General features: G+C 36.7%; 2 pseudogenes; both read left to right on the top strand.

Annotated features, from left to right (window-relative positions):
- The first annotated feature begins 18,728 nt into the window (after positions 1-18,728).
- LOC145095931 (aspartate carbamoyltransferase 1, chloroplastic-like) lies at positions 18,729-19,839 on the top strand (annotated as a pseudogene).
- A 21-nt stretch (positions 19,840-19,860) lies between these two features.
- On the top strand, positions 19,861-23,459 carry LOC145095930 (uncharacterized; annotated as a pseudogene).
- The last annotated feature ends 4,151 nt before the right edge of the window (positions 23,460-27,610 follow it).

Genomic DNA, 27,610 nt, shown 5'->3' with positions numbered 1-27,610 from the left:
AGTTGACTCCGCTTCAAATTCACACACATGAGTACGCTAAGCGTACACACGTACGCCCAACGTACTTAGCTTCCACCTTTCTCAAATAAGGGACTTATCCTGCCAAAAATTCAAACTGTCATACCTTACTCGTTATATGTTCGTTTCTAATGAACCTCATATCCACGGAAAGGCGACGAGAAGCCTTACACTTCTAGCTACTCGACGCAGCCTCGAGGCTTCCTCATGCCAGGGTTGCAGCCCACGAACCCTAAATCACGGACGATCAGAAACATGATGTTAAAATTCTCCCCCGCTTGAATTAGATTTCACCCTCGAAATCGCTCCTTATCAACACATAGATCGAACCCAATAACTCAAGAAGTACCACTAAAAGGATATCATATCTGATGGGTTTCGAGCAATACATCAAACCTGTGGTGTACATGCAAACCCTAATAACTTTTGGATCTAGTTTGTCTAATGAACATGCAATTGAATATCCAAAGCTATAAACCCTAGATCTAGCATACAATTAATCATATTAACATAAAGTAGGGTTTAGATCTGTCCTTTGATTGTTATATAGCAATAACAATCAATCTTTAGCTTTAGAAATCTTAGTGCCTCAAGTGTTGCACCTCTAATGGAGTCACAAACACCACTAAGCAACAAGTTGAAGAAGAGAAGATAGGGGAGGCACCAAAACGGCTGGAAACCCTAATCCAAGTGTTAGCCACGTTTTGGTGCCTAAGGGTTCCTTATATACTTAGGCAATTAGGGTTATCTAACAAGGAAACCCTAATTTGACTGCTTAAGCCCTAAGCAGCCCATGGACTGCTTCTTTAGAAGCCTTGGACGACTTCTAATGGGTTTCCCCCATAGAATTCATCCACTCCACCTTCTATGGAGTCCATTAGCCCATCTATGTAATTATCTTATAATTACACAATAAGTCCCTTAAGTTTAATTAATCTCTTTTAGCCACAAAATTAATTCTTAATTAATTCTTGACTAATATTAATGAAACATTATGATTTCTCCTTTAATATATTATTCTTATAGTATATTAATAAATCATAATTAAACCTTTCTCTCCTTAATTCATCCTACATATTGCTATGGTGAAGGCAACCCAAAAGGACCATGCTCGTAATCGGGTCAAGTACATACCAAAATAGTTATGGACTTAAACATTAATCCAACAGTCTCCCACTTGGATAAGTCTAATAACTATTTTCCGTATGACTTCAGAACCTGATCAGCAATCGTAGCTTTCAAAAGTCGTTGTCAACTCTGATCTTATCAGATATGTGTGTCCTTTAGATAAGGGATCATATATTCCTCCATTCTTAAGATATCGTATAGTCATAAGACATGAATTTCAATCATTCTCTATATACTGTTTCCCGACATCCGATTTATGACGACTGACAACAGACTACAATTGAACACATCAACTTAGTCCCGGCTTGGCCAAGCGCTTTGGTGTCATCACTAAATCATCGAGGGGCCCACATATATCACTTTTATCCCACTTTAGTTAAAAGGAATGGATAAACTTTGACTCATATGCTTGCTTGCATTCACTAATCGAATCACACACAACAATAAGTTTTATAACATCAAGTTACTGGTGCGTTTACTTATCATCAATGTGCAACCGACCAACAAATAACAACTCACACGTCTCGGTTTCAAGAATATACAATATTATCGTCTCACTAATCACCCGTGATAAATCCATGAAGTGATCCAAGTGAGCGTGGGTTTCATCCAATACTCTAATCTTATTAAAGCACTCATGAACTCTGAAGCAAACTTGTGCTATGTCTAAACTCTTCAGACAATCTACAGACTTTTCATGACATTCTTGCTTCATACCTACTTCCAGAGTATGATCGACTGTGGAGGTTCGAAACACAACAATAATACTTAATCCTATATGGCCCCAAACTTGTGGGAGTAAAGAAAACACTTTTGTTTAAACACCATATTGATTACTCATTATTCATTGTTTACTGTTTCAGAAAATCAACTTATTACTCAAATTACAACAATAGTTGTCCCATGCACAAAGCATGCACACTATGTTTCCTATAGTCCTTACTTTGTGAAATAGATCAATTGAAAATATTTTCCAATGATGCTCATTTCACAATCCCCCAATCCTTATCATTAGTGTTAGAACACAAGGTTCTTGCCACTACTAGAATATACTAGATTCTAACATTTTATGCAACGATCCTTTTGCAAAGTCATAGCACAAAAGTCACCAAGACTTGGCCAATGAAATTACAAAGTACTCTATCGAAAATCGTTACCAGACAATTCCATAGACGTGAAGTCTCACATTCAAAGTACATTCCTTTGAACATCCTTCTTGCATAAAATTTTCTAATCTAGACATAGACTCTCAATATCCAACTCCCAATATGGAAACATTTCCATATTTGCAATATGGAAACTCATTCTTAATAGAATCTTATCTATTCATAATAATGTCGATATGGTCCATCCAATACCATACTTCCAACTATTCACAAGCGACCAATCCTCAGCGAGCTTTGGATCGTCCTTTGATAGTTGTTTAATTATTTTAGTCAAAACCGATTCTAGTCCTTTTTCCCTCTTAATACGCTAGACATTTGGAAAATTTAAGAAGGGTCAAATATTATAGCATTTGCAATCGATCCTATACCCGATGCGTATGGGACACGATGCATAATGTCTTACATAAAGATATGATACTTTATCAATCTTTTTCCATAATATTTTATGTGTCACGTTCTCACAATTCGAACTATGAAGACGGATGCCGTAAGCATAATCGAAATTTAAGAACACACTATGTATCCTTTGACTAAATTTATTAAAATTTCTCAATCTAAGCATTAGATTTTGAAACGAAGTATAATATTCTCTCCCTTCATTATATCAAAACAACTTTTCAACCCATGCAACTTTGCAAATTGAATCTTTGTTTTTCTATAATTAATATTGCTAACTTGCAATACATGCCATAATAATCATACAAGCATAACACTTATGCTCCCACTATCATGATGATTATTATCATATAAGCATAACACTTATGCTCCCACTAGCTTTGACATGTATTAAGAAAACAACTGAACTTCCAGCAAACAATGCCTATTGAATTTCTGAAGTTCATATTTCTAATACCAGATGCTTCGATAAGCCTTTATCTAAGCTTCTTAAACTTATACGCCTTTGCCTTAGATAGCGCATATGTGTGTCTAAACAATTCAGAACTTATATCAATAAGTCGCAAATGTTAGAATAATTGCCAAATCTCACAATTCGAACTATGGAAAGGGATGTCGTAACCATAATCGAATTTGAGAATACAATTTTCACAATTGCTATCTTCTTAAAATCTCTCTTAGTGAAAGCATTTCCTCACAGTCATTTTCATGAAGGAGGGAATCTTATGACACTTAGATTTTATGGTGTATGAGTTCCTATCCATGTGAATTTTCCAAAACCAAGTTTGTGACAAATCCAAACTCATATGGACTGAACTTTCTTAATCTTGATTTCTTGCCTTATGGTGACACGAGTGCCCACCATGTCTTCCAAGTAGTTTAGCAACTTATCCTTACATATCAATGTACTTTCCATCGATCAAGTTACTTTGTGTTTATGCATTCAAATGAGAACTCATAGAACTCACATAGAAACAAAATAATGTCAACACGATAGGCTGTAAACCTCAAGACGTGTGCTAGTGATGATTGATAAGGTATATTCTTGATTTGTTCTTGAAACCTTTTCTCAAGATCATTAAAACTCCCACTGACCTCTTGACATATATGATTCTCTTGTCAGGAAACTTTCCTAGACAAAACAAATATTCAAGAGTTAGTGTAGTTCTTATCAAGACAAAACACTTCACATAATTGGTTCTAGTTGGTCTTTGTCTTATCCAAGACAACACAACTTACCAATTTCAAATGTGCAAGAATAAGAAAACTTTTCCAAATTCCACATTTGTTGAGTGTTATAAACCTACTAAAGACGTGTCACTCAATTCACAATCTTGGAGTATGACTCTAAGGTTTGATATTGGAAGGAAGTATGATTGACTTCTTGATTTAACCATTTCCACAATTCTCGTTTCCTCTTCTTAGATATACAAATGTACTAAGACTCACATAGAGGATCAATTGAGATATGGTTCTTAATCATTAAGGCATATCATAAAACACAATAAAAGTTACTCTCCCTTCTTCTTAGAATAGAGAAATTTTTATCTTTCTGCCTACTAGATTCTTCTTATTTGTTTTGCTGTTGATTGCGAACTCGATCTCCTAGTCCTTCACTTGACTCTTTGTCAATGAATTAGTCTTGAATTTCCAATTATATAATTTCTCATTCATCACACAACCAAGTTGAATGATTCCAAGTTTCTGTCCAATTGAAACTTGGGTGATGAGAAACTTTCCCTATTTGGAAAATTCTCGACATTTCCACAAATAACATGATTAAGAATAAAATCCATTTTGCTAATAATAGAAATCTTCAAACATCAATTTTTCATACATGCCATTGCAAGGATAAAGAAATAAAATAAAATCAAAATTTACTTTATTGCGGAAAAATTTGTCCTTACAATGTAATTCAATTGAAAAACTATGTTATTACTTATTTCTTAGCAATCTATTCTAACTCCAAGTAGTAGCTCAAGAATCCAATCTTCAAGCAATGCGATCGAAATCCATTTCTTCACGATTAGATTCAGCTCACTTCTTCCCTTAAGCTTCCTCTCTTTTCTTTGATCCTACAAAACATCAAAATGTAATCTTATCACATCATGTATTAATAATCTAGAATAGGAACTTAAAAGAGTTATTTAACGGATTTTTACCAGAAGTAGAGCCATACGTATTGATTCTCCCATCTCTTAGATCTTTCAGGTAAATAGGGCAGCTTCGTCTCCAATGCCTTTTCTCTTGGCAATAAAAGCAAATGGATTCCTTTGACACATTACATGGGAAAATCTCATGCTCAGTCCTTTCTGGACTTTCAATGTTGCTAGTGTCCAATGAAGTATGGGAGTTTGATCGACCAATCAAGTTTGCTTGACCACTGCACCAAATCATCGCTGAGTCAGCAACAATAAGCAAACAGGTGAGATCAATGAGGGTCACGTCGTGATCCATCATTTAGTACTCTCTAACAAACTCACTATATGATTCAGGAAGTGACTGAAGAACCCAGTCAACAGCCAACTCCTTAGGGATGACAACACCCAGCATACCCAACCTGTCAATGTGTGACTTCATCTCTAAGACGTGTGCACACACAGACTTTCCATCTTCGTGTTTAGTTGCCAAAAGGGCTTGAGTGAGCTTGAACTTTTCAAGCCTTCGAACTTGTGGGTTAGGGAGAACAACTAGAGGAGGTGGAGGAAGTGAAGCATGATTTCTTGTTCCTCGATCATATCGTGGAACATCATCTTCATTTGGAAAGCTTGTTCCATGGGATTTGGGAAGACCATGATTGTCAGAACTAGACATCTACAAAACGGGAGAATTCAAGTTAAGTTGATTAGAATCCTTGATGTAACACCCAAATGAAACATCAATGCTAGGATCCAACACAATACTCTACAACCTAGAAGAGGCATGCCGTAATCTAGTTGCAGAATATTTGAAGGTAGGTAAATGATGATTTACCAATTTCCACCATGAAAAACGAAGTTTTTTGCCCTCCGCCTTTTTGACTCGGCGAGTCAGGTCAACTCAGCGAGTCCAGTCCCTGAATCGGCGAGTCCATGGATCTGGCAGTTGTTTTTCGCTAACAAACAGCCCTAGGCTCTGATACCACTGATGGGTTTCAAGCAATACATCAAACTTATGGTGTACATGAAAACCCTAATAACTTTTGGATCTAGTTTGTCTAATGAACATGCAATTAAATATCCAAAGCTATAATGAACATGCAATTGAATATCCAAAGCTATAAACCCTAGATCTAGCATACAATTAATCATATTAACATAAAGTAGGGTTTAGATCTGACCTTTGATTGTTATATAGAAATAACAATCAATCTTTAGCTTCAGAAAGCTTAGTGCCTCAAGTGTTGCACCTCTAATGTAGTCACAAACATCACTAAGCAACAAGTTGAAGAAGAGAAGAGAGGGAAGGCACCAAAATGGATGGAAACCCTAATCCAAGTGTTAGCCACGTTTTGGTGCCTAAGGGCTCCTTATATACTTAGGCAATTAGGGTTATCTAACAAGGAAACCCTGATTTGACTGCTTACGCCCTAAGCAGCCCATGGACTCCTTCTTTAGAAGCCTTGGACGACTTCTAATGTGTTTCCCCCATAGAATTCGTCCACTCCACCTTCTATGGAGTCCATAAGCCCATTTATGTAATTATCTTATAATTACACAATAAGTCCCCTAAGTTTAATTAATCTCTTTTAGCCACAAAATTAATTCTTGACTAATATTAATTAAACATTATGATTTCTCCTTTAATATATTATTCTTATAGTATATTAATAAATCATAATTAAACCTTTTTCTCCTTAATTCATCATACATATTGCTATGGTGAAGGCAACCTAAAAGGACCATGCTCATAATCGGGTCAAGTACATACCAAAATAGTTATGGACTTAGACATTAGTCCCAGAATATCATCCAACAATATTCTCCAAATACACTTGAACCCAAACAAAAAGTCTCAATCCCGAAAAAGGACAGACTCATCTGCCGCTGCGGTACTAGTTCTGTCTCTCCAGATCTTGAAAACTCTAGTGGTTTGTCTCCCTGCCAGATCGTCCTAGCAAGATATCATCATTTTAATCGCTCATCGATTAACAGACTCTAAGAACACTCTACAAATTCTGATTCTATAATCGATCCCAGTCGTAACTCAAAAGGATTGGAAGGGTCATATCCTACCAAGGACCCACCGCCTAAATAGCTATCAGAACTCTTCTGAAGGAATGATCCTCAAAATCTATCCTCAAACACAAGAAAACGATCATGTCAGCTCAGAACGACCCTTTGACACCCATAATCATAAGCCCTAGTTCCCCTCAAATGTTCCTTCCGACACTGAACACCAGGTCAACTCCCGACCCAACAGTTGGACCTCTAAGGCTACTCATTGCCCATCCAACATTCAACTTTATAATTTCTTTTTGCAATAGCTTTCTCGGACCATCATGTGACTCACGAAGTCACGAATTTCACCTTCAGAAGCCGCCTCACCTCCAACCCCTGTCGTCTACTACTCGCTAGTTCCATGCATCACGTGGTCCTTCTCAAACCAACGAACTTGCCCACTCAAGTCTAAAACACCAGATGGAAACACATCCCTCTCAGAATGAGATCCACCCAAAATCCCAACTTGCTCGTCCTCCACACAGATAGAGCCAAAATCACCCATCAGAGTCTGGTCCGACACAAAATTGGAATCACTCGTCCCAATCTAGCACTCAACTAATGACCCATGATCCACGATTATACGCATGCATTACACCTCGATCCGTCCAATTCGCGACAACCCCTCTCTTACTCAAAACACAACGGGTTCCGACCACTGTCGAGACCCCGGTCTTACCCTTGGTTTGGCCACCAAGCCCTCACAGACTCCTCTGGTAAGGCTACCCAGGCTTAAGAACCCCTCTGCGTCACCCCTGATTAGTAAGGCTGCGGCTCCCGTAGTTATGCAACACTCTCTCACTGACTAACAAGTGTTACGGCTCTCCGTAGTCCTATGACACTCTCTCATTGCCTCGTGAATGCTACAGCTCCCCGTAGTCTTACGAATCTCTCTCTGACTCATGTATGTTACAACTCCCCGTAATCATACGATACTATCTCTCTCTAACTCATGTATGTTACGGCTCCCCGTAATCAGACGATACTCTCTCTTTCTAACTCATGTATATATGTTACGGATCCCCGTAATCATACGATACTCTGTATCTGACTCATGTATGTTACGGCTCCCCGTAATCATACGATACTCTCTCTTACTCTCCATTGGCTCTCTCCACGGTCTTCCCTAACAGTCCTAAGTGATTACTCCTACTCAGATCTGCTCACACTCTTATCACCCCACATTCTCATCCTCAAGTCATCACCCCACTGAGTCCACTAGCTCATGCTCTGTGGTCCAACCTTAGATAGGTACATACACCTATCCTGATTAAGCATCTCTACTTCTGAAGACAACTGCTGCAACAAGACACTTTCTCCTGCTATAGTTCACCTTTCGATAGTCTCGTTATATGACCATTAGATGAAGGGTTCCCACTGGAACAATAGTCACTTGGTACTCCACTTGTCATCTCACAACTCAAGTCTCAAAACAATCCTAAAAGTTTGGGGTGTCATACTCAGATAACCCGGTACACCATCACTAAACCTCACGAAGTCTTGTCTCGTCCATGGATCTTCCACTCACGTAATCATACTCGGTTACCACAATACACCCTCTCAAAATCTCACCATGTCTTGCCTCGACCATTGATCTTCCACTCGCACAACTCGCAACCTCGAAATACTCCAACTCACAACTTGAAATACGGAGGAATCATCAATGAACAAGAACACGTTGACGACAATCTGAAATCTCATCTCCTACTACTCAAAACCCATGTGAGAATACTCATACCAACTATGAAGTTGATTGCCAAACAACTGTTGCCCTTCCTGGAGTCCATATAATAACCCATACATTGAACTAGAAATTCTCGACAGTCGATACTGGACCTCAATGAGCTAACCGCCTCGAATCTCAACCACTTTCACTTGAAGAGTTCCTAACCACAATATGGTCCCTAGCCAGTAGTGATCTTTAATTCTTTGAATTCACCATATTTTTGATTTTTGGTATCTTCAACTTTTGAATTTCTTTAAAATTTTGATCTTTTGATCTTCACTTTGACTACTCCAAAATTCTTACAAAATTTCTTTTAATTCTCTCTCTTTTTTTAACATGTAACTCACTTTTTTTCACTCAAAACCTACATGCTTAAGCAAGGGCGCTAGACTTCAACCTTTATTTGTTCAAGATATTAGCTTTCTTAGATACATTTCAAGTACACGATGCTAAACATATTGCGTCCCTCAAAGTAAGCAAGATTGTGTTTTTGTTCCATGATTTCACTAGAATAAGAGAGGCTACAAATGCATTATAACATATATAGGCTCAACTAAACATTTAGGTTCTCAAGGAATCATCAAACACAATACTAGCATGGAATCCTAATTGCTTTTTACCTAAATTTCTAAATTAGCCCTAGCAATTTTTATGCAAATTTTTCAAAATTTAACTAAAATTCTAAATTAACTAGTATAACCAATCCCCTACCCCACACTTAATTTAAGCAATGTCCTCATTGGATGTTAAAACAATTAAAGAATATAAAAGTAAAGAGAGAATTGGAACAAACTCCCATGGGATAGTAGTGGAGAGGGTGATCTTCTTCAATTTAGCTCTATCTTCAACTGACTTTAGACATGGAAACAACTCATCCATGCCTTGGGTGTCAAATCTCGTACATACAATCTTTATAAAAGCTCCAAATATAAGGAAAAAATCTCTTGGAATGCTTAGAATTGGACTTCAAAATATAAACTATGTCCACGTCGTATGGAATCAAATCAAAGACTCAAAAATCAAATGACTGAGCAACACACCTAGACTCTTCACGCTATATTCTCTTACACTCTATACTCTTTCACTTCACTCTTTTATCTAAATTCTGAGAATATCAAAGGCAAACATACGTAAAAAAAAAAGGAAAAACAAACATCAAAATAAAAATCCTAAATTATCCTTAAATACTAGAAGTTTAGAAAGAAAAAGAAAAGCAAACTCTAATGACGGGTTGCCTCCCGCAAGCGCTTCTTTTTGTGCGAGTCTTGAGCTAGACTCTCAACTTAATAAACTTCTAATAAAATCAATGCCATTCCATCTGTTGCATTAAATATTTTCTTTGGACGAATTTGTAAAATTTGGCGCTTTGCTTCTAAAATTGGCCAAACTAGCTTGAATTCATGTAACCTAAGAATCTTGACAAGGGTTGGAACCGGTCGAGTGCTAATCAGAAATGGATCGTGCTTCAAAACTTTCTCCAAAGTTGGAATTTTCACCCCATGCTTCGAAATACAAACTGGAAATATAGGGGGCCATGTCGTGGTAATGGTCAAACCACATGTTGGTTCCTGCAATTCAACTTGTTCTTGTTCTCCGTTTGACCTTCTGCTAACAACCTTTCCGGCTCCTCCAAATCTCTTTCTGGATTAAATTCTTCATCTTGTAACTCTAGCTCTTGTGACTCAGATTGATCTTGTTTATTAGGCAAGATGTTTTATAACCATCTTCTAAATTTCTTGAAATCTTCATCAGAGTCATACTCCTCATCTTTTTGCTCAATTTCATGTACTACTTCCTCAAGAAAAGCATCAAGAGCATTGAGATTTGGAAAATACATAATAAATAAAAATAAAAATAAAATAAAATATTTAAAAAAATCAATAAATTAAAAACGATAACAATTAGCAAATAAAATTAACTATTAGAACTGTTCCCCGACAACGGCACCAAAAAACTTAATGTGTGTTAAACGAACTAGTTTTAATCCTACTAACTTAGACACAAAATAAACACACGAAAGGTAGTGTACCTATCGATTAGTAATATAGTTCAAGCAAGTAGGGTATCGAACATATGGAACGGTAAACAATTAAAATAAATGCTAATATTATCTAAATAAAACAAGTAATAGAAAGGGGGTTTTCTCTAGTTTTGCAAGACTAGAAACTTAACAATGAAATAAAACTCAAACTAAGAAACTAACAACTAAAGCAAATAGACAATCACTAAATTCAATAATGGAGAAGACTTCTATTTAGGTTCGATTCATTTACTACCATGGTTGATTTTATGGTAAGTGCAACAGAATAATTATTATTGGCTACCGATTAATGTGATTAAGTTCATGTTCGCTATTACTAATCATTAGAAAGCAAATTAATTCAAACAGTGGCCAATTGGTTAAACTAATGAGTTTCCTAGTTTATTGATTCGGGTTAAGTAAGACTTGTAGTAGCTAATCAAATTGCTAATTCAAATAACCTCTTGTTGATGGTTCGTCATACAAGGCTCACACATTAATTTACCTATTTTCTAGTTAACCGTAGTTTCACGTTCTCTATTCTTAGGCATATAACAATGTTTTCACATAAATCATATGAGATCAGCAATTAAGAGATGTTTATGCAACTTAATATGTTGGTTAATTAACAGAAAATAGTTGTTGTTAACACATGACGATCTTTAACAATCTTAAAAAAACAATCTCACGAATTTCAATTAATCCAACCACAAAAATCAACACATAGTCATAAATCCATCTACCCTAAACAGAAGATATGAGTTTTAGCTCATGATTACAGCAACAAGTAGCTCAAAAACGAAATCTAATAGTTCACACATAGTTGAAACGAAAGATTAAGTAAAGAGTAAACCTAAATTGCCTTTAATCTTCTCAAAATTGAAGTCTAAGGTTGTTCCACGAGTTCCATGGCTTCTAGCTGCAACTCCGGTTAAAAATTAATCCCCCAAAGGTTCCCCCATTCGTTAGGGTTCGAATGAGAAGCGTTTATATATATATATATATATATATATATATATATATATATATATATATATATATATATATATATATATATTCTGAAATCAGAGGCGACTTGGCGAGTCCAGTGACCGACTCGACGAGTCCATCACTTAAAATCCCGTGTACGGAAAGTCAGCGTCGAGAATCACGAACTTTCTGCTCAACTCGTCGAGTTGAGGACCAAATTGTCGAGTCCGTTTGGAATCAACATTTTCTCAAAACACGAAATTAGTCTGAAATTGTGTCTAGTTTTCAGAACATTTTGAATCTCTTCAATCGGAGTTACGGTTCATGAGATATGGCCAAAACACTGATGAGGAGTCAAGCTGTCCAGCAACATCCTTCTTTCTTCAAAATCCAAGATCCAAGCTTTCAACTGCTAAATCCGCTTCTTTTTCCATACGAGCATGTATTTTAGGCTACAAATACATTTTAAACATAATTAAGTACGTTTTGTCCCTAAATTTCAATAAATTATCCAAAAACTATTAAAATTCTATACGAAATATATAGCTAAATATGCACATATCAAACGGCTACTTACTGTGGTTGCATTATCTCACTCTGCACCTTGTCTCATCCACCAATGACCCAAGTCTCATATTTCCCTACCACAAATCTCCATAACTATTTCTCTAACCGCACTTGAACAAATCTCTAATCCTCTTAATAAAATACTCAGTTCTCCCCCACTCAGGGTTTGAACCATCACCAATTGGCATACAAACAGTCTACTCCACAAACTGTTTCACCAGGTACATCACACTTGACTCTTGGAACGTAATATGTAATTACTCAATGATCTTCCCGATGGAGACCAAGCAACTCCAAATATCCCGTAAGTCAGACAAAATCTCAAAATCCTCCCAACATGACTGCCTCTAGTCATCTCAAAGCCTCAAACCGACACACCGTCGGATACCCCAACTGTTCCGAATTAGTCTTGACACTCAATTTGGAAATAATGCACTATCACGCACCTCATCTCTGATTCCTCGACCAGCCTCCCATTGTGGAAATCATCATAAGAGCAAGAGACCTCACTCTCACATTCGATACCCAACGTAGACAACGAGGGTCACCACCCCGATATACTCCTCTTAATCACCTGGAACTATTGCTAAAAAGTATGCCTACCTCAATTAGGAACTTCCTTGTTCTCTTCCATCACAGTCCCCACTAATGACTCTCTCGTGGTATAAGAAATACCTCGCAACAAACATACTGCCCAAATACTCTGGTGAAAAGGTTGCAACTATATGCTACCCGACGGGGTTTACCTCCAAACTCTGAAACCGAAATCTTGCTATCTCTTTCGCTTCTCCTAGGAAATGGGGACAACGCAACTCTTATGACAGAAGATGACGTCTCATCTATCGGATGATTTCTCAACTCAGACCGCGAGCCTCCATAAAGCGTCATCTTTACTCATTCCCGAGTCTTGCGACTCGAATTGGCATCTCACCAATAAAATCTCTTGAAAACTAACTCGATTTCCCTCTAAAGGTATGCTCCATTAAAACTCGTTTGACATGGACCTATGGCACCACACTCTATCAAATTTGTTGTCAGTCTGATCAATCACAACGGGATAACTGGTAAACTCTGAAGCACTAACCGTCACGAATCATGGTACTCAAACCATGCTATCTCTTCTCAATCTGCTGCGAATCATGGTACTCAAACCATGCTATCACCTCTCAATCTGCTACTTAGAACCTCTGGAATTTTTCCTATTTTGAGTACGGGTCCTCTGCTTTCAGTAGTATGGGCCCATACTACCTGCCACATTTACCCATACTTTCCACACAGATCGTCCCATATTTTCTTAGTAGCTGCTCAACCTTCTCGATCACAAATCCCGATATACCTGGTCGCTACCTAGCGAATACTCTCCTTTATCAGCGTACTCTTCTGACTAAAGTCACACCCTAGGCTCTTCCTAAGTTCTCACACTTCTCTTCCATCAGCTGCTGAAGAACTCCCTATGATGCCAGCCATCTACCTCCTGAATATCGTTATATTCACTTAGTAGCTGACTCACATCATGAAGAGTTCCACAAAGCAAGTAGCATTCGGGTATCGAATAATCTCCACCAACATGTAAAACCACTCTAGGTTATAGCTCCACTTGCTATAATCACACTCAAAAGATATCACCGAACTCAAGCAACCCTACCCCTCGTGGGTATCTAACTACTCTCTCAGTAGGTTCCTCCAATGCTCATCTAGGTATATCTCCTAGATTACTCCTCTACTCAAAGCTTTCTCTAAAAGATTCTTGCTGGATACTCTTACTCCGCACATACTCAAGGCACATCACAGATAGCAAAAATTCTTATGCTAACGCATCATAAATCAAGCAACTCTAGCCATAAAATATGAAATACCTAGCCTATTCTCTAGCATGCATCACTAATATCTCAATAATAACTCATAGCACAAATAAGTAAGGGTATTTTGGGAAATCACCGTTCCGGCTCTGACTGATTGTACACACTGCTCCAACTCGTTTTCTCTTAAAGATCTTTCTCATTTTAGAAAAATCATTTCTTTTGAAATTTTTTCTCAAATCCTCAGTTTGAGTCTAGACACACTCGAAGGTACATCCGAATCCCTCCAACCAAGGCTCTGATACCAACTTATAACGCCGTAAATTTTCAAAAAAAAAATTTTCATTTTAAAATCACATAATTCTCATAAACACAGTTCACAAAAATCCCAATTAATTAATTAACAAAACGTAACTCCATAATTGTGTGATTAATAATCCATTATCCTCAAAACATAACTCTTTCTCTTGTGTGTACAATCAAGCTGGTGCCTTCCCGTGATCCTGAGAAGAACCTGAAACACATATCACACATAACACGGTAAGCATGAAGCTTATTGAGTTCCCCAAAATACCACACATATCTCATTAGCCTCTCATGGCTATACTCTGATAAGACCCTCCGGTTAATGTGTCTCAGTGGGACCCTCCGGTCCTAACTCAGTAAGCTCATAATAATACACAACATAACTCACAAAGACATTATGCAGGATATCACAATACTCAATATAAGCACATAAGACCCTCCGGTGACACAAAGGTTACGACTCTCGGTAAAGTATAGTGAGAAAACTCACCTCGAATGATGAACAACTCCTATAAACGTTGCTGCTGCGCACGAACCTCTATATCTGAGCCAAACCCACATTTAACCCAATTAGGATCTAAGTCCAAGCTCTTACTCATTAGGTCTAAAGGTAGTCCACTAACCAGCCCATCCATAACCCAAAACCCATTGGGCCCACAAAGGCACAATAATAAATGGGCTCTCCCGAGGCCCAACTCTCAAGTTTAAATGGCAAGCCCAACACAAGGGCCCAACATACATATAAATGATATTTATTTGATCAAAATCTCTATTACGCAAGCTAAAAAATCCTACCCTAACCCTTAAGGCTAATAAGATTTATCCCAAAAAGCCCACAAACGAGGTTACGCGGGGCGTACCTCCCTTGGCACGCTCAGCGTACACAAGCATGCACGAATCCTGATCGGGGACACCAACCTAGTACGCGGGGCATACTAGGATTACGCTCGATGTACGTGCAGTATGGCTTTTCCCCCTCTCTTGGTCTTAACCCGTTAAGATCGTAGCTTATATCACAGATCTGGACTCCCTAAAGGCTTTTACTCCATAAAGTCTGTGATTTTAAGCCATTGCATGGTTGATAAAGTCACAAACACCCAAAACTCTCATTCTCTTATATCAAAATGCTCATATCTCATGCATGGGTTGATTCAAACGTCCAAGTCTTGAGTTTTATGACTCTACACCACTAAAGACACTCAAAGAAGCTTATAATAATATCTGGAACTCAATAACTCATAAAGCATCCAACTTTGGGACCAAAACCTAAAATAAACTAAAATGATGCACAAATCAAAAGAGTGAGAAAGCTTTGAGCTTTATACCTCAAAATGAAGCTCTAAACTCAGATAAACTCAGATCCAAAGCCTGGAATCCCACTCCTTCTTCTTCAAGGCTCCTTCTTCACTCCAAAGAGACACAAGATCAGTCAATAGCTCACAAATGGACACACAAGCTCAATGGACGAGTATTTAGGGTTTGAGAGGGTTGATTGTCTGAAAATGGTGGCCAGGAATGTGGCCATCTTATTCTTTATATAGGGACACCCCCTCATTTTGGGTTTTCACTCTGTGCCTAGTACGCCCAAAGTACCCTCTGGTACGCCCAACATACTAGGTGACTTCGCTTCAAATTCACGCACATGAGTACGCTAAGCATACATACACATATGTCCAACGTACTCAACCGCCACCTTTCTCAAATAAGGGACTTATCCTGCCAAAACTTTAAATTGTCATAACTTCCTTGTTATATGTCTGTTTCCAGGGAACCTAATATCCACGGAAAGGTGACGAGAAGCCATACGCTTCTAGAAATTCTTCATAGCCTCGAGGCTTCCTCATGCCCAGGTTGCAGCCCACGGACCCTAAATCATGGACGATTCAAAACAGGATGTTACAGTTATGGTGGTGAATGATGGTGCCAGAAGGTGATGTGTGTTGTTGGAGGTGGACGATGGTGGTGGGTGTGGTTGCCATTGGACGGAAAAGATGACTCGAACATAACTTATTGGTAAATCGTTTGGGGCGGACGCATGAATTCATACCAGGTGTTGCCTAGTTGAAGTAGGTGTTGCTAGCGCAAGAAAAACTTATAAAAAAGGGCAAATACCATAAAAATCACAATATGTTCACGCGTAATTGAAAAAAATCCTATTTTTTTTGTTAGCTCTGGCCATAAATGGGACGCAGAGTTTTCACTTTTCACTCTAACCCATTTAATAGGTTTCATGGTTAACTCCGTTATCGTATTTGCAAAGTCATTCCTAAAATTGGGTTTAACTTTCAAATTTGGTTTCTGTAGTTTGAAAAAAATTCCACCACATGTCCAAAACTTGGTTTTATATTTTTTTAACTTTTCTATTTTCATTTATTTTTTATTTTTTAGTCAAAACTAAACTTGGTTTTATATTTTTTTATATACTATTTTATATTCATATAATTTACAATTTCGTAAGTTTTTCGGTATATATATATATATATATACATATATATATATATATATATATATACTCTAATATGTTAAAACATGTTATACTTTTTGAAAAAGGTGAAGAAAAAGTTATCATATGAAAAATAAAACCAAAAAAATGAACAAATTAAAAATACAAAAAGATAAAAAATAAATACAAAAAAACTAAAAACATACGAAAAGTGTAAAATATATTAATATAAAATAGTATATAAAAAACAAAACTAAATAAAGCGTGTCTTTGTGTGTGTGTATATATATATATATATATATATATATATATATATATATATATATATATATATATATATATAATATAAAAATACGAAAAACGATAAAAAACAAAAAAAAATAAGAAACATATTAAAAAAACAAAAAAAATATAAAACCAAGTTTAGTTTTGACTAAAAAGTAAAAAATAAATGGAATACTAAATTGCAAAAATGGTCCCTATGGTTGTCAAAATTGTACGGTTTTGTTTCAAAAAAGTTTGGTGGTGCATCAGTGGTCAAATTTCAAATCTTTTTAGTGATTTTGGTCCCTATAGTTGCCATTTATTTGTGGTATTGGTCTATACTCCACCTAAAATGACAAATTTTCCCTTACATAATTCATTTTTAATTTCTTTTATTTATTTTCTAAGTATTCTAATTAAAAAAAAACCAATCACCCCTCTTATCCTCCCATATACTGTCACACCCCCGAACCAGAACGGCGGAAACGTCCGAGGGCGGATGACGTCATTGTATAGTATCTTAACAATTGAATATGAATGAAATATAGCAACCAAACATCGTACATTAAAAGATACCAACATACATTGTTTACAAATTGTATTTGTTCACAAATTTACACAAAAGTGACATAAAATATGATGTTCTAAAATGTTGCAAATATCCAAAATCCATAGCCCAAATACCTGCTCACTGAGTCCCTGAGAATACAAGTCGTTTCAAAAGTGTCAACATAAAATGTTGGCGAGTTCATAAGCATGTTTTTATGAAAAGCTTTGTAACATCTTTGTTTGTAATAATTTGTAAAACTCCAGAAAATCCGATATTTTCTATGAAAAGTGTGTTGTAAGTCTCGTTCTAAAATTATGAATAATTGCATGCATGTCCTTTGTTTTCTTTTGTTTGTAATTGAAAAGAGTGTGTGTTCCTAGAAAATCTCATATTTTCTATTTTATGAAAAATTATAGTCTTAAAACCCTAAGGCTAGAGTGGTGATAGTAATGTACAAAAATGAAGCGTAGTTTTATATTTTATAAAACCAGTGAAGTATATACTTTTTTTGTAAATCCAAAGTAATGTTGTTAATCCCTACGTGAGTCGTTACAACCATGCTTGATGTTATTGATATGCCTGTCATAACGTTCTTCAGGCGTCAGTTTCGATAAGATATTTGTCACCCTAAACTGGCCCTGTCTAGCTGTAGCGAACAACCACTACAAGAAAAATAGCCTTTTATGACGCGCAAACCACGACACTCATTGATTTATGTTACGCAAAGGAGAGTGACGTTCAAAAATTGTCATCTCTTCAAAAAATTTAAGGATTTAGGTCACGCATTATTGCGTGCCCTTAAAATAACGTCATACGAGAAAAAATTAAAAACACGGAGGGCGCTGTATCTTAAATGGGCGTCGTCTATGAGTGTCGCAATATAATTTTAATGAAAAGCGCGTTTAGTAGATAGGGGGAAAATGAAAACCCTCAAATTTTGAACACCCGCCTTCTTTTTTATCCTCCACTTTTGCTTCCTTCTTGCCCTAATTACGATCCATTCTTCCCCCTCCATAGATTCGACTGCCGCCTTGCCTAGTTATCGACACTCCTTCCTTCGTTCCTCACTTGCCTTCTTCGCCTAACAATATCTCAAGAAGTACAACTCCAAAAGCGTACAAGTCGGACTTCTGTGTCGGAACTCTGGTAGACTAAAATTCAGGCGACATGTAGCATCATGTGCCCTAGAATTTCACGAATCTTGAATTTGGCCTACTTAAATCTCGTTCCAAGCATAAACTTAAACCCTTTTAGCATAGCTACTCTCTTTTACGAGCCTTCAACAAGAACGAGGCTTTCATTTGAGTCAGCAATGAAGCGCTTAGGTGGCAAAGTTTTAACAATAGAAAATGCACGCGAATTCTCTTCTGCTGCAAAGGGAGAAACACTTGAAGGTAGTGCCTTCTTTCATCTTGTTTCTCTCATTCTGAGTTTATTTATTTATTTATTTATTTATTTATTTATTTTGATTCATATTCTATTAGAACTGTGGATGGGTATTCGGATATAATTGTAATGAGGCATTTTGAAAGTGGTGCTGCCAGAAGAGCAGTGATGACAGCTAACATTCCTGTTATCAATGCTGGGGATGGTCCAGGTCAGCATCCTTCTCAGGCTCTTCTTGATGTGTACACCATTGAAAGAGAGATAGGAAAGTTGTATGGAATCAAAGTCGAACTTGTTGGGGATCTTGCAAATGGGCGAACAGTTCGCTCTCTTGCATATCTTTTAGCCAAATACAATGATGTCAAGATCTACTTTGTCTCTCCGGAAGTTGTAAAGATGAAGGTATGCAGTTATTATATATTATATTATATGTATCTGAAAAGAATGTGTGAATGTCTTGATGGATTAATTTAGGAGGACATCAAAGAGTACTTAACATTAAAGGGAGTTAAATGGGAAGAAAGTGTTGATTTAAAGGAAGTGGCATCGAAATGTGATATGGTGTATCAGACTCGCATCCAGAAGGAACATTTTGGAGAGAGAAGCGATCTTTATGAGGAAGCTCATGGGAAATACATTATTGATAGAGATGTATTGGGTGTGATGCAGAAACATGCCATTGTCATGCATCCTCTCCCTAGGCTTGATGAGGTACAAATTCTTGTCTTGTTTTTGTTTTTAGTTTTATATATAATATAATATAATTAAGTAGAGTTTTGTTTGTGAATTGTAGATAACAGTGGATGTAGATGGGGACCCCAAGGGCTGCTTATTTTAGACAAGCTAAAAATGGACTCTACATTAGAATGGCTTTGCTCAAGCTCTTACTTGTCGGTTGGTGAATGGTGATTGATTGATATGCAATGGTCAATGGTCAATGGTCAATGGTCAATGGTCAATGGTCAATGGTCTTGGTTTGAAAGGGAGAGTCCTTTTGCTGAACAACTACACTTTCTGTCTGGTCTCGTCAAAACTGCAACAAATTCCATTTCCATGTGTTACATTAGATATATCACCTAAAGTCTAAAGATTGCAACTTATTAGTTAATAATTTATGCTTATGGATTTTTGGGAATTCTTCTTGCTCTCCTGTTTAATGGTGATTTATTGTGGACATTGTTTAATGGACATTGATATTAAAGTAGACTTATTTTCATTTTTCAGTTAAATGTTGGGTTGTTGAGCACCTATGCTTCTTTGAGCACAAATCTAAGGGTATTTTTTGTTATGTTAAACTTAAACCCTTTTATCAAAGTACTGTTTGGGTGTGAATTGTAGTTTGGGTTGTTGATGAGACTTGAGTGTTTGTTGACTGCAGATTCTGATTCTAGCAGTGCTTCTGAAAAGGAGGTAAAATATGTTAAGGCTTCTACTTAGTTTACTAGGGCAAAGGTATATCTAAAGTTATCCTTTGTAGTATATGATATGAATTATCTGGAAATTGCAAGATATGTTTTTTTTTTTGTCTTGGGTGGAATCTTTATGGCTGGTTATATATATATATATATATATATATATATATACATATATATATATATATATATATATATATATATATATATATATATAATCTTAGAAAAAGAGACCTGCAGAAGCCAAGGCAGCTGAAGATGCTCGGAGGCGAGTGGAGGCGGAAGCTGCTGCAGAAGCAAAATGGAAAAGAGACCTGGAAAGGGAAGCAGCCACACAAGCATTATTGAAGGTATTCTGTATTTCTATTTTGCAACATATATTTTATTATAATATATATATTATTGTACTTTTCTCCGATTGAAGAATAAATACCATATGCAACAGGTAATCAGTAACATCCATTCGAATTTCTCAATCATCCGTCTCCTGTTGTATATTTTCATCTTCCTCCATTCTCCAAATATTAGACATTAAAGGACTTCCTTCGTCTTCAATCAGATGCTGAACAAAGGTAATTACCTATGCTATCATGCATTCTCTCATATTCATCAGTCATCATGTTTTCTTGAAAAGGCATAGATAGAAGAAAGCTATCACAATCCCAGAAAAAAAAAATAGATAGAGGAAGATGTAGGAACTGAACTCATATTCATCAGTCATCATGTTTTCTCTCATATTCATTAATATATAATCTGTAGGTGTTCAACTAATATAATCTGATCACAATATAATCTAAAAAAGTTTTCTTTTTTTCATTTTTCTGTAGGTGTTCAACTAATAGTTCAGGTTGGGCTGAAAAAACCCTAGTTATGGACTCATTACCAGATTCTATATTAAATGACTTGAGAAAAGTTGAGGAGATATTAACAAAAATAGATGAGAATCAAACTCAAAGTGGTTACAGTTTAGAACATGTTTTAAACAACTCTGATAACATAAACATGAGAAGTGAAATGATGAAATTTGTTAGAAATGTTAGTTTACAATGTTTAAATGTATTTCCACATGACCATATTTTAAAAGAAGCTGCACTTGTTGCTGAAGAGATTTCAAACACAAAAATGAACTCCTCTAGTGTTGCTATTACTCCATGTGGGACATTGGCAAAAAGCCTCTTGAAAAGCAATCATCAGGTATGTTTATTTTGTTTATATTTAATTATTTATTCGATATAAAAATATGTTTTATATAACTGAATAGTAAATAACTAAATACATACAAGATGTACATTTATGTGGTGTTTATGCAAGAAGAGAAGCTGCATTTGGGAATATAGAATATGCAAGAAAAGTATTTGGCATGGCATTATTATCCATTGAAGGGCTTCCATGGGTAAGAAATAAAAATCAAGATTATCTTTACTTTACAAATTACAAAAACTTGATATATATATATATATATATATATATATATTATCATTTAATTTTATTTTATACGACTCACAGGATCCCAAATCAAACGCCTCACTTTTATTCTTTTGGTATGCTGAACTTGAACTTGAACTTTCAAACAACAATTCTTCTAGGAGCTCAGAATCAGCATTATCACGAACATTACACATTCTTTGTTGCTTGGGATGTGGGGTAAAATTTAGTCAATTCAAAAGTCAACCATCAAGTTTACAGCTATTAAGGGCACGTCAGGGATTTAAAGAACAAATAAGGGTAATTCAGGAAACATGGATACATGGGAGTATTAATGAAAATTCTGTTGCTTCTATTTGTTGTGCTTCTTTATTTGAAGAGTTGACTTCTGGATTGGAATCTGGAATAGAAATTTTAGATCAATCTCTTTCCATGGTGCTTCCAGGTGATTTCATGATCATTTTAAATCAGTCATTTTTTATCATATTTAATCTTGTTAGATTGTAGAATTTGTTTAGTTATTGTGGATAACATAATGGAGAAGACAAATTCATCAACTTGAATTACTATTCAACTATTATATACAAATGCTATGGAAGCATCATTCAGAAGTAGAGCTTGCAAATATTTGGAAAATTTTGGTGCAAGAATTACAGATATACCCCTTCAGTCCCAAACTCTATAATACAATTAATCAAATTTGACATCTTCATACTTCCCCTAGTAAGCTTCGATGGATCATTGATGATTACTTACACAAGTAAGATCAAAATTTTAATCTGTCCTCATAGGGGTAATTGTGTCATTAGTATGAATCTTTGAAACTGAATCATGTTGTTGTGGGGTTTACAGGAAACCATCAGTGAGTGTTTGTCTGTTTGCATTATCATATTTGTTGTATGAAATCCATGTCACACATGACATGTCAGCAGCTAGAAGAATTTACTTTCATGCCATTCACTCATGTCCATGGTAATATAACATCTTCATCTTTTACAATTTCAAATTTCAAATTTCAAAATTCAAAATATTTGGTCATCGGATTTGTTGGAAGTTATGCGTGAGAAAGAGATGAATGTGAGGACTGATGTATATGAAATCCTTTTGCAAGATGAGATGGATGTGTCCAAATAACTTTAGGCAAAAAGGGATTGTATTGTATACTACAGAATATTCATCAAACTTTGCATGGATTTGACTTTTGTTGATGTAGGAACTGAACTCGGAGTCAGTTATACCTAGAGGTTTCCTCGAATGGAAAGAGACCATGGATTCTTGGGGTTCCAAAATGATATCTGCTATAGAGGTGAAGTGATTTTGCATCATAATTTCTAATATTACAGGATATAATTCAAAATTCAATTTCCTCAAGCTGTTGTTGAAATGGCAGCAATTGGTTCCACTGAGGTCACTTTTTATCTTGGACATGTGACACATAAGTAAATGGTTAAGGTCATAGAAATGTAATATTCGTTAATTTTCACTTATCCTAACCAAACTTTGTTTCGTACTTATTATACTTTGGTTTTGATTTTATGTGGCATGTTATCTAACAATCCAAGAGCTACCCCAATTTGTTGATGTTTGAATTATATGTTTCTAGATTGCAGGGTCCGCATCTTCTTGCTCCAACAGGGAGTAACCTTGAATGCCATGGGAAAGAGGGTACTGTGTTTGCGGGATAAAATTATAACCATTCATGAAAGAAGTAGATTCCCTGGAAAGGACGCGAAGCCTTTCATTCCATGACAAGTACAAACAGGGCCCTGTTATCGGTTGTAAGTATTGTATTTCTAGCACCCATTTTATCAATTTAGCCACTCAATGTAACAGCCCGGATTTCCAGGTATTATTTATTCATATATCTTTGGTATTTTGTGAGGGGAGTCGGCGAGTTGGAGCTCAACTCGCCGAGTAGGATTGCAGTTTTGGACGCGGGTTCGCGCCTGGACTCGGCGAGTCCAAGGAATGGACTTGGCGAGTCCGTGCTGTTTAATGAAATCCTAATTTCCCGGTCCTGAGCCCTATTTAAAGGACCTTATGGCCCTTCATTGCGGCTACCTTCGACCTTGAGAGCACCAGAGCAGCTGAGAGTTCTTGTGAGTGAGATAAGAGGCCATTATTCACCAATTTTAAGTGTGTTTGCAGGAAAGGAAGAGGAAGGTCAAGCTAGGAGAGTTGGGGAGCTTGGATCTATTTCCTTTTCGACAGAAGAAGCTACTTGAGGTATCATTCAGAGCTTATTCTCGTGTTTTTGTTGATATGGCCAAATCTAGGGTTTTTTCATGCCTTTTTTGCCTTGTATTTGGAGTGTGAGAGGTCCCTAGGGGAAATGATACCTAGATTTGGACCTTAGTGGGTCCAGAGAGTCCCAAATGCCCTGCTTTATGCCTTTCCTTTTGAGTTGGGGACTTAGGTTACCATTTTAGATGTCAATTCATCAAAAGAAGCCTTGTAGGCGTTGCATGGTAGCCAAGATGGTAACTTTACGTGATGAATGTGCTTGGGAGGGCTAGATCTATGAGTTGTTGGAGCGGATCTGACCTTAGAAGCGAGATTGAGTTTATGCATGGCATGGACTCGCGAAGTCCGAAGAACAGACTCGGCGAGTAGCATGAAGATTGTCCTTAACCACTCAGCGAGTGGTCTTGCCGAGTTAAGGGTTGACTCAGTGAGTCAGGGAGAGTTAGAGAGGGTTGACAGGTGGACTGAGTCGAGCTGGAACTCGCTGAGTTGTTCTTGAGACTCGGCGAGTTGAGTCGTGGTGGCCCCGCGATTCATGCCAGGTGGAACTCGTCGAGTCAGGGAAGTACTCGACATGTCAAAAGAGGATCCTAGGGAGTCAGTGAACATGTATAGACTCGCCGAGTCGCTCTAGTGCACTCGCCGAGCCCGGTCAGAATTGACCGTTGACCTTTGACCGTTGACCAGAGTTGACCAGTGTTGACTTGATAGGGGTAGTCAACCTTGGTTGAGAAAGTGTTAATTAGAGATATATTGTGTTATAGGAGGATTATAACTCGGGGGATCGAGCGCGAGTGATTTACGGGATTTGCGAGTTATCGAGATACGCGAGGTGAGTCTTCTCACTATACTTTCAGAGTTATGTGACAGAGTATTTGTATGCTATAGGTATGTTATGTGTTGTGCTGCATTATTTCTATGTGATTTCTGCTGTGCATGTTTATAGAGTTGGAACCGGAAGGTTCCAAGAGTTAGAACCAGTGGGTTCACAGAGTAGGGTATACGGACCCACAGAGTTATAGCCTCAAGTGGCTAATATGTGTTATGTGTGGTATTTTGGGGAACTCACTAAGCTTTGTGCTTACAGTGTTAGTGTTGTTTGTTTCAGGTACTAGTGATGACCGTGGGAAGGCGCCAGCTTGATCTGTACACACGCATGGGATTTTTATGATATATGATCTTGGGATTTTTGTATGATATGGATTGGAGTCTTAAAACATTGATGTTTTTATGAAAATTAAATGAAAATGTTTTTATATTATGCGAAAAATTATTTTGAAATTCACGGTGTTACACTCAAACTCAACCTGCTATTAAAATAAATCACAAATAATTAATTAATAATGTTTGTAATTATGCAATGCAAGGCAGATATGGAGCATTGGAAGTTGTGTCACCTATCCCCTCCTAATTCGTTCCCATCTCCTTGCTTAGCCTAAGCCCAGCCACCTACTTGCAGGTTGATCTTGAATAAGCAAAGGGGAAATGGATTGTATTTTTTTGTATCTAATTCGTTTGTAAAATTTTGTTACAATTTCAATTGGTTTGTTTTATCTTTCCATGGAATGATTATTTGTATGACATTAAATTTATGCAATGGATTCTATTTTTTGTATATAATATTTATTTTCTATTATGAAACATTAAATATAAATTTAATTTGAAAATAAGTAAATCTATAAATAATATTTTTTTTAAACATTTCAAATTATGATACGCAAAAATGTGTGTCATCTTCATTTATGACATGGCCTTTCTTGACAGGGGCTTTTTTCATACGCACTGTGCGTCATTAATATGCGCGTCGTAAGGTTACGACACGCGACTGCATGTCGTCTTCCTTTATGACAAGGCCTTCCTTGATATGCATTGGGTGTCGTAAACGCGCGTCGTCTCTCTTTATGACAGGGCCTTCCTTGACGCGCATTTGCGCGTCGTCTAAGCCTTTTACGACGTGCAATGAGCGTCGTGAAAGACTGTTTTTCTAGTAGTGAACTCAGGTGTGGGGGTTTCAACCCCATATAGATCTATACACAATTACCTTGCTCTCCATCCAGGGGACTCTGGTTATAACTACAGGACTTACGGTGTATGATAGGTAGGTACAACGAAGGAAAGTCTCACAAGAGCCTTAACAGATAATGAAAATAACATTACTTGTGTAAATTCGTGACTGAAGTTTTATGACACGCGTATTACAGCTTTATGACATACAACTTATACTTGTACTTTTAAAAGCTTTATGATGGACAGATAATGACACTCAAATTTTTCTGTCGTAATAATTCTATTTTGTATACCGTTTTGGTTAAATTATTTATAACACTTTTTATAAATAATCATTAATGGAGTTGTATAATTGTAATATATGTTGTGTAAATAGCATAATCCTCTAAGTTTTTAAACCATTCAAAAATATGACAACATATTACGACTATTTTACTAGAAAAATAATTTTTAACAAAATAAACAAGTTTTGTAGTTTGCTCAACATACCAAAATTTGTTTAAGAGTTTTGTAACACAAAATATACTATTTTCTTGTGATTCTAGCATGTCATGATTTCTACAATACACATGGAATAACTTTGAACTTTATTTTATCCAAATATTTGTGTAGTTATGAGTGTTAAAATATATATGTCCAAAAGTTAATATGCTTGAGTACAACACTCATATCCTTGTCATTTTTGAATGTACAACCCATATCCACAAGATTTCATGCATCATATATGTTAACAAACACATTTCTCATGATTTTTATGAAGATGTATAAGTTAAACTTCATGTTCATACAATTACCCAAAGGTTAAACACATAACACATTGGTCCATGCAATTATCCAATGGTTAAACAAAAACTTGACTTGTATTCCCCCCCAAAAGTATGAAAAACTCGAAAAAAGTGGGGTATGAAGCTCACCTTCGTTGATTTTGTGTGGTAGGAGGAAGAAGAAGGAAATTTTCGAGTCTAGCCTTGTGTCTTGGAGAGATTCTCGAAAATGGGGATGCTCTTAGAGCTACACACAAAATGGTGTTTGTAAGTGGAATAATCTTAGCACAAACATGAAATAAAACACTTTGAGTTTCATAAGGACTTACGAAGATGCCTATGGTCGGCTTTGTTGATGATGATGTTCGAAATTTTTGAGAGAATAAGGAGGGGAGCTTATTTAGAGCAAAGTGAGGAAATGTGAGTGTTTTGTGTGTGTGAGGGTGTGGGTGTGGGGATCGGCCGACATAAGAGGGGGAGGAGGAAGAGGGTGTTGACTTTCTTTAAAGTTGATGGGATGCATACATGGATATATTGAGGTCCAAGCCTTGGTGTATGTGGGGTAATAAGGAGGTGGCAACTCCTTTTTCCATTGCTTTTGTTTGTTTAAAACCCAACCGACCCCATAGGGTTCTCGGTCCAAAAGAAATCCCAAAAGAAATGGGTTTCGATTTTTGGCTTGGCCCAAAAAGAGTTTTCGGCCCAATAGTAGCTTTCGGCCCAATAAGACCTAAAGAGAAGTCTTTCGGCCCAATAAGGTTCACAGAAAGAGTTTTCGGCCCAATGGAAGACCAAATAGATGTTTTTGGGCCAATGAAGAG

This window comes from Lactuca serriola, chromosome 3, assembly GCF_051521515.1.
Source record: "Lactuca serriola cultivar US96UC23 chromosome 3, Lser_US96UC23_V15, whole genome shotgun sequence".
NCBI classification, from domain to species: Eukaryota; Viridiplantae; Streptophyta; class Magnoliopsida; order Asterales; family Asteraceae; genus Lactuca; species Lactuca serriola.
This window is presented reverse-complemented; position numbering and strand designations above follow the sequence as displayed.